This window comes from Ictalurus punctatus, chromosome 11, assembly GCF_001660625.3.
Source record: "Ictalurus punctatus breed USDA103 chromosome 11, Coco_2.0, whole genome shotgun sequence".
NCBI classification, from domain to species: domain Eukaryota; kingdom Metazoa; phylum Chordata; class Actinopteri; order Siluriformes; family Ictaluridae; genus Ictalurus; species Ictalurus punctatus.
Window position 1 is genome coordinate 21,824,312 of NC_030426.2, and position 14,387 is coordinate 21,838,698.

The window sequence follows — 14,387 nt, forward strand, 5'->3', positions numbered from 1 at the left end:
TATAAGAATTTGGCTTTCCTTCTTGATTCGGTATTAAAATATGATCATAAGCAATGTGGTGGATAGCATAGATGAAATGTCAATTTTCCCTTCAAATTATCAGTGCATTTCATATCTAGTGTCTAACTTCAGTGCTAAAGTTATTGTAGTATCAGACCTCAATACTATACTATACTATACAACACTAAACTATACTGTACAACACTATACTATACTATACAGCACTAAACTACACAACACTGTACTATACTGTACTATACTATACAACACAATACTATATAACACTATACAACACTATACTAAACTATACTATACTTTACTGTACAGCACTATTCTATACTATACTATACCACACTGAACTATGCAACACTATACTATACTGTACTGTACTATACTATACTATTCTGTACTATACTGTACAACACTATACAATACTATACAACACTATACTATACTATACTATACTATATAACACTAAACTACACAACACTATACTATGCAACACTATACTATACTATATAACACTATACAACACTATACTATACAATGCTATACTATACTAAACTATACTAAACTATACTATAAACCCTGTCTTTACTTAAACAATCAAGTAATCATAACTAAACTTAAAATGTTGAGTTTTGGACCCATTAATAAAAAAATTATTTACATACAACATATAGAAACTTAAGATTTCAAGTGTTATGAACTCAAAATCATGATTTATTAAAATAGCTCACTCTCAGTCTTTCTGTGATGTGATTGGCCATGCAAGGAGTTCGGCCTGGCAGCAAGTGAACTAATGCACTGATTGGTAGATAATTGCAAATTACCACCAATTACCAGTGTATTGAAATTCAAGAGTTCATAATGAGTAGGAGACACAACTTTGTGTGTGTTTACAAAGAAATGTCAATCATGTAGAGGATGTTTTGTAAGTAAAGTTACTTTTTGCTAAAAAGTGTTCATTTCCCCTATGTTTAGAGATGTTTGGGACACCCGGTATTTAAGTACACTTGAAATGAACACCAAGTAAAGTGAACTTAATTATTGGTTCCCTGGTGGACTAGTGGCTAGCATGCGGTGCTCTTACAACTGTGACCCGAGCTCGATTCCCATTCGTTAAACTATAAAGTACACTATATGAACGTGAAGTTAACGATTTAAGTGCAGTCTACATGAGCACCGAGTTAAGTGAACTTAAATATACAAGTTTTAGGAGTCCCCATTACTCAGTAGAGTCGAGAGTTTACACAATCAATTGAGTACGGTAAACTTCTTAGGGCGTTCAATGTATACTATCCTCTATACTGAGCAGTGATGGAAAGAAAGTGACTGGTTACAACCTCACTTAGTTGTCACAACAATTCGTAATCTGTTGACTGTTTTCTGTCTGTCATTCAATGGACTTTCCTACATTCTATTAAGAATCTATTTTAAGGTTTGATAAACCTGTTCTGTGTTTGCAATTGTTTGTTATCTACGAGAGCAGAGTATTTTTGTGATTTTTTAAATTTTTTTTTTTACCAAAGATAAAAAGGTTAAACAATAAAGACAATTTTTCACAACTGTCTTTGCTCATATTTACCAAGGGTGCCAATATTAGTGGACTGCACTGTACATTTAATGTTCATGAAACAGGTTAGTTCTTTTAATCACATGTCATAGCAGCTACACACAGTCATTCCCTTATCAGCCTCTTATTTTTGTCTATTTTCAAGTTAAAGAGACAAAAAGAAACCACAACATGTTATGTTGCAGAGAAACCTAAAAAAGTCCTCTAGAGTCTAGACCTTTCCATGGTGACAAACCTAAAGAAACAGCGCGTACAAGCCACTGAGACTGGAGACTCCTTCCAAAATGTAAACAGTATAGTAAAACTTCACCATATCAATGATAGCACATCTTTTTATTTATCTTTAAATAGTCTTATATTATGTTGAGCGCCTGCCATGCAAGTCCCTGCGCTGCTAGAGAAAATGAATCAACATCTTCTGACCAATCACAATCAGGAATTCAACAGCGCTATGGTATAAAGATTATTTAGAAATGTTTGGTAGGTGAAAACAAAGTTAATCCACATGCTGGAATATAATGACCAGAGACAGAAAGCACTAACCCACCAGCTCTGGGTTTGTTCATCTCATATTTTTATTGACAAGTGTAGAGCTTAGATAACTTGCAGACACATGCGCCCACACACCCACAAACACACCCACCTACACAGACACACACACACACACACACACACACACCAGATATAACATGAAAGGAGGCAATGAGTCTTAAAGCACCGCCTGGCCAGATATGAATCTCTCTTCAGCACATGAAAGCACGTAGCTCCAGACTCACACACACACACACACACACACACACACACACACACACACACACACACACACACACACACACACACACTATTGTTTTCGACAGCTTGTGTTGGTCTTTGCTTCATTGAAACCTCTCCAGAGAATTTCGGCTTTATAAAAAGTGCAGTTACACAAGATGTGCTGATCAGTATAAGCAGTGTAATGCAACTGGCTTCAATGTACTGTCTCTACAAAAGGAAAACAATGTTCAGCCACGAAGTTATTACAAATTTGTCCTTGGCTTAAACGAACAAATTAGGCAATAAAGCAATAAGTCAAGATCTATGTCAGACAGAGAAAGCAGCGCTTGGCACCTGCTGACTTTATAGCACAGATATTACGCTGAGTCACGACCTTTGAACTTGAATAGTAATGGCATCCTAAGAGGATTTTCTTTATCAGCTCTTAGCATGATGTTAGTGTGCTGTAATAGCATACAATTGTAAATATGACTGTAGAATTTCTGGGAGGTGCTGTGCATATACTGGGATATGTTTGCACACAAGCAACGGAGTCTAATGTTTTGCCCTCATGAGGAAATTTGTAGCGTCCAAAATAGAACCACTATTATACTACGTTTTGGAAATGCGTGCGCTTGAAACGTGTGCTTTCGCTTTCAGTCAAAATGTCATGGAGCTCAGAAATATGAACTACTATGTGTGTGTACCTGCAGTCATTAAAATGATATTAGAATAAAAAAAAATGTAATTTAGGTCTGACACTGACGGATGGTCCTGCATTACTTGGCGTTTGAACTCAGTGACATTTTGGTTATTAAGTTAAATTTTAAAGATGGCACGCGCACACACACACACACACACACACACACACACACACACACACACACACACACACACACACACACACACACACACACACACACAATAAACACAATAAACACACAGGAGACTAAAAGACTTGTTGTCGCTAGACAGGCGGAAGGCAATCACTGAACATTATGGCCCTGACAACCCTTGATTAATCGAGCTCTCTCTCTCCGGTGTGTTTTTTCAGACTGAGACAGAAAGACTGTCTGCTGATAAGCCCAAGCCCCTGAGTAACACCTGCTACTCAGTGTGTACAAAGTATCTCCTGTTCCCAACTGTTGATAGCAAAATGTTAAGCACTATTCTTTCTGACTGTAAGTACTGCACCAACTTAATTATATTGATTATCTAAGTACTACTTCAACTCAGCTATTTTCATACAGCATCTCTTCACCGACTTGGCTTTTATGACTTCCTCTTTTATGTACAACTTACCCCGTTCCACACAGCTCACGTATCGCTCATCATCACATTTAATAGCTGCTGCTATATTGCAGTCTATCAGGAGTAACCAAAGTTTGTTTTGGCAGAGCCTTATTACGTATAACTGTTAATTTTCCCACATGGTCTCACACATGGCTCAATTAGTTTGAAGCATTACAGACTTTAATGTTAGAGTTAGCACTCTGAAGATCAGGTTCTAAATATAAGTTTAGACACACGTGTGAACATCTGGGAAAATCCATTTGATGGCTGAATTCTTGCCAAATCTGACTAAAAAAAATAAATAAAAAAATCAGGTGTTGGCAAATATTGGCCATCATTGGAATTTTCTGGCAATAACATACAGTCCTTTCTATAAGTATTGGAACAGCAAGGCCAGTTCTTTTGTTTTTTTGCTATACACTTAAGACTTTAGGGTTTGAGATTAAAAAAACAAAAACAAAAACAATATGTGATAAAAGATCAGAATTTCAGCTTTCATTTCCTGATATTTACATCTAGATGTGTTAAACAACTTAGAACATGACACTTTTGGTGGCAGACCATCCAATTTGTAGGCGAGCAAAACTATAGATAGTCTTAAAGTAAATTTAAGTTTACTTTAGCACTTAATATTTGGTTGCATATCCCTTGCTTTCAATAACTGAAAGGTTCTCTCTTCAGTCTCCTCTTCAGGAGGTGAAATGCTGCTCAACTGGGTGAAGGTCTGCTGATTGACTTGACCAGTCTTAAACTTTCCACTTTTCCCTCCCGATGAAGTCCTTTGTTGAGTTGGCAATGTGTTTTAAGTCATTGGCTTTCTGTATGATGAAAGTTCCTCCCAATTAGATTGGATGCATTTCTCTGTAAATTTGCAGACAGAATGTTTCTGTAGACTTCTGAATTCATTCTGCTGCTACTGCCATGAGTAACGGTTAGCGAGCCTGGTCCAGAAGCAGCCATGCAGGTCCAAGCCTCCACCTGATGAGCTTGTATGTTTTGGATCATGATCAGATCCTTTCTGTCTCCACACTTTGGCCTTTCCATCACTTTGATAGAAGTTAATCTTGCTTCCAGAACTTTTTGGACTCGTCTCTGTATTTCTTTGCGAATTACATCTGGGCCTTTGAATCTTACTGCTGATGAGTGGTTTGCATCTTGGGGTATGGCCTCTGTATTTCTGTCTTCTGGACTGGTGTATGGTAGATTGTGATTCTGTACCTTCACCCCTGCCATGTGAAGGTTGTTGGTGATGCCACATGTGACTGTTGTTTTGGGGTTTTTCTTCACAGCTCTCACAATGCTTCTGTCATCAACCGTTGTTGTTTTCCTTGGCTGACCTGTTCCATGTCTGGTTGTTAGTACACCAGTGGTTTCTTTCTTCTTCAGGACATTCAAAATTGTTGTATTGGCTATGCTCAATGTTTGTGCAATGGCTCTGAGAGATTTTTCCTCTTTTATCAGCTTCAGAACGGCTTGCTTTTCTCCCATAGACAGCTCTCGGGTCTATATGTTGGTTTATCCTGTTTAACAGCAACTGCAGTCTTCATGGGCAAAACTCAGGACTCAAACCAAGCGTGGACATTCAGCAGTATTAATTGTTTAAATAATCAATATAACAGAGCACGCCTGGGTTACAAGAAACACCTCTCAGTCACATATACCAATCAATTGAAAATGGTTGGGTTTTTTAAAACAGATCTCAATGTAAATATCATGAAATGAAAGTTGAAATTATGATCTATTGGCTCATATTCATCTTTTGGTCTTAAACCCACATATCTTCAGTGTATAGCAAAAACAAAATAATTAACCTTGCTGTTCCAATACTTTCAGAGGGGACTGTAATTTTGACAGCTCACCATTAAGAAACATAAATGTATTTCACCAAAATTCTGTTGAAAGCTTTTTAACCTGGTCTTAGCTGTCACCGTTCAAAGGTCATGTTGTGTAAGAAGCCAGTTTAACAAACACAATGCTAAAAACAGAGATGTCTATAACCTTGCTAGCTAAGTGTGATTACCTCAGACATCATGCTGTGATCAGGTTGTTGGATAGCTACGTGCTGTAGAGTAACAGACACAAGCCTAATCAATTCAGTTTGTTATTAGATATCATCTGTAAAAATGATATTTCACCTTGTGAAGCATTTTCCCAGACCGCCACACATTATAAACACATACATAATATTCTGAAATATACTGTATGTGCTGACACAATTAAATTTACAATACAAAGTAACACAGATTACTAATTAAGACTTAATGATTATCCTTTATAATCATATAACTGAAAAGTACAATATCTTCCCTTTCTCCTTTCATGACCAAAAAAAAGGAGAAAAGGCATGCTTCCAAAGAAAATGGCACCCCTATTCTGTACAGGCAGCTAAAGGGAACAATTATCTGGTATTTACAGAGAACTTTCTGATATCGGACATCTATAGCTGTATATACAACAAAGCTGAAAATGTTAACGTATATGAAGGACAGATGAACATGAAGCTTATATACATAGTTTATATATCGTTTATTTTATGGTGAAGTAGCCTGGTGGAGTTTACAGTAAAAGGAAAGTAGATCAAGATTTATAATATATTGTGTAAAAATGTTATTTGAATCTTTTTTAGTGGAACAGTCATAAAGGGATTTTATAGGTATAATGCAGCAAGACAATGATCCAAAGCATAGAAGTAAGTCCTAGTCTTAAAAGTAAGTGAAAGACTGATCTCCAGTTTTCGGAAGCACTTGGTTGCAGTTATTGCTGCTAAAGGTGGCACAACCAGAAGTTTAAGGGGGCAATTAGTTTTTCACATTGGTGATATGTGTTGTAGAACTTTTTTTTTCTTTTCTTCAATTAAATAAATAAATAAAAACCGTATTGTGCGTTTACACAGGTTGCCTTTGTTTTATGTTGTATTTTGTTTGAAGATCTAAAGTTTAGTATGAGATATACACAAAAACAGAAGAAGTCAGGATGGGGGCAATCACTTTTTCACAGCACTGCAACATGAGATGTTTGCACGCTGTACAATGGTGGTTGCTACACTATGATCTGCTGTAAATTCTGGATAGTGTGAAAATGAATAGTAATGTAGGCCTGCTGCTGCTGTTCTTTCCCTATTATTTTTCATTTTATTATTTTTTATTGTTAATCTAAAGCTGGAATAAACAGTTTAAAAGTTAGAATAAAGCAATGACTCGACTAAGAACTAAACTAGCATAAAGCAGGAATATACATTTTAAAGGACAGCATAGAGCGTAAGAATCAATAAAGGTAGAATATACAAAGTTCACAGGTTGACAGTCTAAACTAGTATAATGCTGGAATTTACAAAGGGGTGTTGGCTATATTATCTGGAGATTGATGTAATGCCATAAATATGCTGCCACTGTCGCCAATAATCTTCCATTTATGTCATTCTAACACAATGACCAAATGGAAAATCCCTGCGTCAAATTCTGTTATCTTCTGGGATAAACAGTAGGAGGGAGATTTGACGAAAGACAGACAGACAGACAGACAGACAGACACACACACACACACACACACACACACACGTACAAATATTGCACATGTGATAATGTGTGTCACCACATTTTCAGAAGCTTGCTTGTGAATCTCTAATAGATATCAGTGGCTCCTTCCCTAGGACTGTTGAGAAACCTAACCTTTAAATATTCTGATTGAACCAACACATATAATACTGTGCAAAAGTTTTAGGCACCCTTTTTTTAGTACAAGCTTTGTTATAGATTTTTTTTTTATGTTATGACTACTACATTATCGAGTCAGTACAAAAACATTTTAGATTCCCAAACATTAGTTTTCCAGTACAAAATTAAACGTTACAGAAAAACGTTTGTTTGTTGGTAAAGAAAGCAGCATATTACGTAAGAGACACTTTTCAGATAAAAAAAAAACCACAATGAGGGCAGCTGGATTTTGCTGCAAAAATAAGAAGCGAGTGCGACAGTCTCCAGAAGAACCGTGATTGGTTCTGCAAGATGGTCAATAAAACTTACAGCTCATTTCCTTATAAAACTGCACTAATTCTACCGGAGACTACTTAAATTTATTATTTTTTTTATCACACCAAATATTGGCTTTGTTTCATTTACTACTGTTCTTTACTGTATTTTTTAAAATGTAGAAACATTTAATTTAATTATTTTTGAAGACATCTTTGCTCTACAGCATTTCTTTGCATGTGCCTAAAACTTTTGCACGTGATTTTAAATTTGCATACAATGTATTAAATGCATAGAAATTGTTCAGACACTTTAGACACTCTTAGACAATAAGAGTTCCATCCATCCATCCATCCATGCTCTATACAGCTTATACTTCAAGGACGCGGGGAACCTGGAGCCTATCCCAGGGAGCATCGGGCACAAGGCGGGGTACACCCTGGACAGGATGCCAATCCATCTCAGGGCACAATCACATACACACTCACACACCCATTCATACACTACGGACACTTTGGACATGCCAATCAGCCTAGCATGCATGTCTTTGGACTGGGGAAGGAAACAGGAATACCCGGAGGAAATTCCTGCAGCATGGGGAGAACATGCAAACTCCGCATACACAACAGCACTGCGGGAACTGAACCCCTGACCCTGGAGGTGTGAGCTAATCATTGTAGCTTTCTAAAGAGGTTCTTCTTAAACCTTTTCTGATTGGGAACTCTTGTGTTATAGAGTTCTATATAGTTCCACATAGTACCTTTTCAGAAATGGATAAAATGAATAACATTTAAGATGTTAGATGAAACTTTTTTTTTCCACTTATTGTGCAGATAAATAGTCCATGAAATATTGTAATTTCCTATTAGATACATAATTTATGTACTGTGTTTGTTTTTAGTCATCCTATGATGAACAAAAGTGTATTTAATACCAATTTTTTTTCAAACCACGCATTATGTTTATTCCCTGCAGCAGTTCTCATGTGACCCTCCAAGCGTGACGCTAGTCACCACAGCAGTGACTCTTATACAACTTTAATACAAACAGCTGTAATTACAGTATGAACATAAATAATGGGCGCTGTGACACAAACTTCCCTGCACATCTTATATCAATGGCTAATTTGCTATGACACGATATAATCTACTATAAAAGGGAGTCTTTTGTTTTAAACCATATGACATGATGACACTGGAGATCATGTTAAATCATGGGTTCTCAAACCACCAAGCCCCCTATGATCATAACACAGATTTATTTTATGAACATAAACCAAGTATTCATGTATTAGATAAATATGTACTGTCACATTTAATTGTTGGAATCACTAGATCTTGAATTTTTGACCAACAGAACCAAATCAGTTACCACATGTTTTAGATTTTACTGCTTTTTATTTATCTGGCATTTATCATTTGGAGTTAAGAAAATCTCCTACTTTTTGAATTCATCTCATGAGATTAGAATGTCAAACCAAGCTTTTTATGAGAAGACACATTAAAGAAACAAGATTTAAGAATTGGACATGAAATACAGTAGGGCATGTTAAAGAATAGGGTATGTTTTGTTCTTTGAATTTTAAAATGCATTTTTACTATAGAGGCTCCCTAATGTTCTTTTGAACACTATTTCAAAGTTTAGCGATGATGTAAGAAAAATCTCTTCCACTGGCTAAGCTGTGAGTGATGATGATCCTCAGGATTGCATCACATCAGTAAAGTCCTCAGGATGCTCCCAGAATTCAGAGGTTTAATCTTTTTATTGTACACATGAACCAGCAGGGGCACATGGTGGCTTAGTGGTTAGCATGTTTGCCTCACACCTCCAGGGTCGGGGGTTCAAGTCCTGTGGCCCTGTGTGTGCATTTGCATTTTGTGCTGCGGGGGTTTCCTCCGGGTACTCCGGTTTCCTTCCCCAGTCCAAAGACATGCATTGTAGGCTGATTGGCATGTCCAAAGTATCCGTAGAATATGAATGTGTATGTGATTGTGCCCTGCGATGGATTGGCACCCTGTCCAGGGTGTACCCTGCATTGTGCCCGATGCTTCCTGGGATAGGCTCCGGGTTCCCCCTGACCCTGAAGAAGGATAAGTGGTATAGATAATGGATGGATGGATGAAACAGCAGGTTATACTTCAATTAATTTCATTTTGCATAGTATGTGAAATAAGGCACTGGCAATATGTACAGCTATATGTTACTTGCATTAATCCAATTTAAATTCACTACGCACAGTGAGCTGTGTTTGAAGACCTCGTGCTTGAAGAGGTTACTCTATTTTTGGTTTGGATTATTGCACAACAAAATTTAACCAAAATGTAACCAAGGAGCCAACGTAGGACATCAGAGAAATCATTGTAGCAGCAATACCTCATTCTCTTTCTCTCTGATCCAGTCCGTTGCATAAGAGTGCAATCTTCCAAAATGGCTCCATTCTACGGGTTTACGTCATTTTGCCTGCCATTTTGTACCAGGCTCAGTTCCAGCATTTAAACATCTCCATGTGTATGAGGAAAAAGGTATTCGAAGTATTAGCATTTACCTCAGATCAAAGCAAGACAGGCTGATTTTATGGCCTGGCGGCTGAACGGAAATGTTAAAAGCTTGAAAGCTAAAGTTCATTGGTTCATGATGGGATATTAATGGCTCAAACAAAGTAATGGCAGAATGATTTATGGAGTTCAGTGTTAATATCTGTAAACACATTAGAACACTATTATGCAATCTTTCCATTTGGCATTACAGAAATATTTCCATTTGGTTAAAATTTTAATATGTCTGCTTTCATTTCAAATTAATTTCTAATTCTGCTATTAGAACTTTGAAACATTAGGTTGTTGTCTATTATTAGCTGAATATATCCTATCACATTAGCTGACTATCTATAGGGTTTCCCAAAAGTATTCACACTATATCCATTAAGATAGATAGGACGCCTTAGAGGAATGAAGAACGTATTGAAATCATTCTCATGCCTGGATCGGGAAGCTGTCGCAAGGTTGCGATGGACTTTAACGGGAAACATGGCAAGAACATCACACGCGACACTGTTGCCAAACGTATTAACAAATTAAAAAAGTCTGGAAGTGTTGCGGAACACTGAAATGGACGTCGACGAACATCCACTGACGAAGGCACAATTGGTCTCAACAACAAATCATTGATCAGAAAATTAGCAAGAATTAACCGAATGCACTCTTGAGACCTTTGTTTAATTCTCGCTAATTTCATGACCAATGATTTATTGTTGAGACCATTAAAAGCTCAGTATTTTGCCATTTATTTATTTTTGGCCGGGAGTGTACACATTTAGAAAAAAACGGTTCCTTTCAGTATTGCTAGGGTGGTACCCTCAAGGAACTCTTTAGCATGTATCTATTACATGGTAATGTGAATGCAGGATACCTCATCAAGGAATTCATTACATAATTGTTATTTCTAGTTATAACTAGGTTTTGAGGTGATACTTTATTCCAGGTAAAAGATCCACGCAAAAAGGTACAAATGATGCACGACTGAGGATACCACCCCAGTAACAAGGAAAAGTGCTCTTTAGTGCACTTTTTTTTTTAGAAACTGTAAAAAGACATACAGTTCAAAACTGAGCAGTTGGGATGTTACCGACCATGAATACATTATTACAAATGAACAAATGTGTTCTAAACAGATACAAATACAGATATGAATATGTGGTGCAGAATTGGTTTTTTGCTCGCTTTATTGTTGTAGAAAGGTTCTCATTGCATCTGGTTGCTCTCAGAGGAGGTTTTTACTTTCATACTGTCAGATAATGAAGCTTGCTGTACAAAGACCAAGTTGATTGATGTGAAAGGATTCATTTATGATGCTTTTGCAGTGTTCAATTATTGATCCATAATACCTGCATGGTTAGGGCCATGGTGGTTTAAATTAGACTACTAGTTTGTTCATAATTTGGGCAGTAGCACCAACTAAATCTGTTCAAAAATATTAAAGGCTTGCACAAACAAAAATACTAACTCTGCGAGTGGGATTAATAAAACAGTTCTGCACACATCTCTGACTGAGCCCAATTATGAGCTGCAGTGATGTAACTGAAGTTGAGGAACTGTGACATACAGAATTCACACACCTTGGCCACGGCCACTCCAGGTTTAAATCCACATTCAGATTAAGATCCAGATATTTGGAGCCCTAAACATTTACAGTTGGTGACGTTGCTTTATACCCCTACTGAACAGGAATTGGTCAAAATACTATTTTAGGCATTGACCATTTTTCCTGTGTAATGGAAAAGGGCTGCATCCCTGCTCAGCGTATAAAACCTGGCGTTATCGATGCTAAGTGTTGATGCTTTAAAATGAATCCTAAGTGCAAAGCAAACCATGCCTGAATGTCTTATCAGTTACAGATCAGGGACTACATGCTGTGTTTCTTCCCTGATCATTTGATTGATGATAAGGTGATGAGTGGATGAACTCCGACCGTGTCTACATGTGACATGTGACACAGGAGTTTCATTGCCACCTCCTCCCACTCTCTGCTCCCACACTGTTTAATTATGAGTGCAGAAAAGCTGAACTCTGGTGACAGATGCACGACAGGTGAAATGTGTTAAAGCTGATTTGGTAGAAGCTTATATTTAGCTCAGCTGTGCGAGTAAAGCTTCTAAAGCTGTATGAGGTGAAACCAGCTGATAATTAAAGAATATTCATAGCGATTGTAAAAATAACATGAATGTTTTTTCTCTCTCATCCCATATATGTGTTAGTTCTCCGTCTGATCCTGGATTTGTCCGTTGTTCAAAGCTGTTGTCGCACTTGTTACCAAGACAACAAGTCTGTAAACTCAAACCTGCTCAGGAGCAGCTATCAACATAAACATGATTGAGATTGCACAATTAGAAGCACTGTATATCCACTAAATCACACATTTCTATAAATATATTCTCGCTGCCCACTTTATTAGGAACACCTCATCATGTCATCTGCTTAGTTTGCATGAGCCTGTGCCTACATTAGCCTCATTTTCATGTGGTGTGATTAAAGTTTCAAAGTGTTATGTGTTCTGAGATGCTTTTCTGCTCAACACGTTTGAATGGAGTGGTTATTTGTTTTAGTGAAACCTTCCTGACAGCTCGAACCAGTCTGGCCATTTTCCTTTGACATCTCTCATCAGCAAAGTATTTATTTTTGCTCGCCGAACAGCTGCTTGGTGGATGTTTTTTCCACCAACATTCACCAGTATTCTGAATGACTGTTGTTTGTGAAAATTACAAAGATCACATTTTCCCCACCTTTCTGATGTTTAATGTGGACATTCAACACAACTTTTGACAAGCATCTGAATGATTGTATGCATTGCCCTGCTGCCACATGATTGGCTGATTAAATAATTGCATGAATCAGCAGGTGTACAGGAGTTCCTATTAAAGTTGCTGGTGTGTATATTGTGTGATAAATAAGATTAATAAGATCGTCATGGAATTGCTATTTTGAGTTCCGAAATTAATTAAATTTGTGCTCTTGTGTGGAAAAAGCGATTTAAACAAGCAGCATAATTTGTTTAGTAAGTATCCATTATGGTGTCAATGTCAAATGCTTGGGGCTGTGACATACATTGCAATTTCCATCTATAGCATTATTTCAGGAGGACAACTGCAAAATATGTTTTTCCTAGGTCTATTGAAAGTGAATACTGGACTCTGCATACTAAAATAGGTCTTTCACACAATTTCTGAGCAAAAATAAACCAAATGTGCTATTTAAAATAATTGTGCAATCTTTGGTGATATCTTGACTCTGATTCAGTATCCTGGAGCCACATTAACTAGAACTGTGTGTACCTTACTACCTCGTGTGGAAGAAAAAGAAAGAAAGCGTGTAATAGTGTCTTCAGGCTTTCATACCATTTGCATTAGCCATCTCACTGATAAATGTTTCGAGTCTCGATAGATTTGCCCTTTCCAGTCCAAATAACAGTGTGCAGTTATCTCAAACAAGTCCATCCTGCTGCTGATCCAGTTTCCAGATGTGGCCGAAAGAACCAAATTAGCCCGTTATAAATGATCATGATTTAAATCTGACATACATCATTTTGTGACCTTAGTATTATAATGTTCTCTCTGGGATAAAAAACGAGTGATAGATAAACTCTAAAAATACAGGTCATGATTTTATCATGGATCTTGGATATTTAATAATAAAATTATGCAAGTAACTGTTTGGACCCGCTTATACAATATAAAAATAGTAAATTGCTTATTGCATGTGTGCTGTGAAAGACATAAGGAAATGACAACGCACGTCAGTGATTAAACATGATTTTTTGTGATCCTACCGTCTCAACTATTCATTTGCTCAGAATCAACACTGGTCGGAGAAAGTAGCAATAAAGACACCGTGTTCTCAAATAAAATTGTAAGCTCTAGAAGTCCGTGTCCAGGTCACATTAGGAATGAGGGCTTTTCTGAATCTCCGCCCATTTGTTTTAGCATTCAACAGCACCCTTTCTCATTGAGCAGGAGAGAAGAGAAAGGGTGGAAGGGTAACGTGTGAGTCACCACGTACTGTAGGTTGATTCATAGCAAAACTCGGCCTATTTATTGTCAGTGGACACTGCCCTGAGGTAATGTTGGTTCTCTAATAATGACACAATACCCTGGTGCCATAGAGCTAAAATAATGGCTCTTAGGTTAACCCTCCCTGAGGCCACATACAAGGAACAATATTGTGGCCATCACCGTTTTTCTCTGAGAATCACTGGAGTCAGATTCTGCCCTAATGACTAAGCCAGCTTTGAAAGGTTATTAAGGA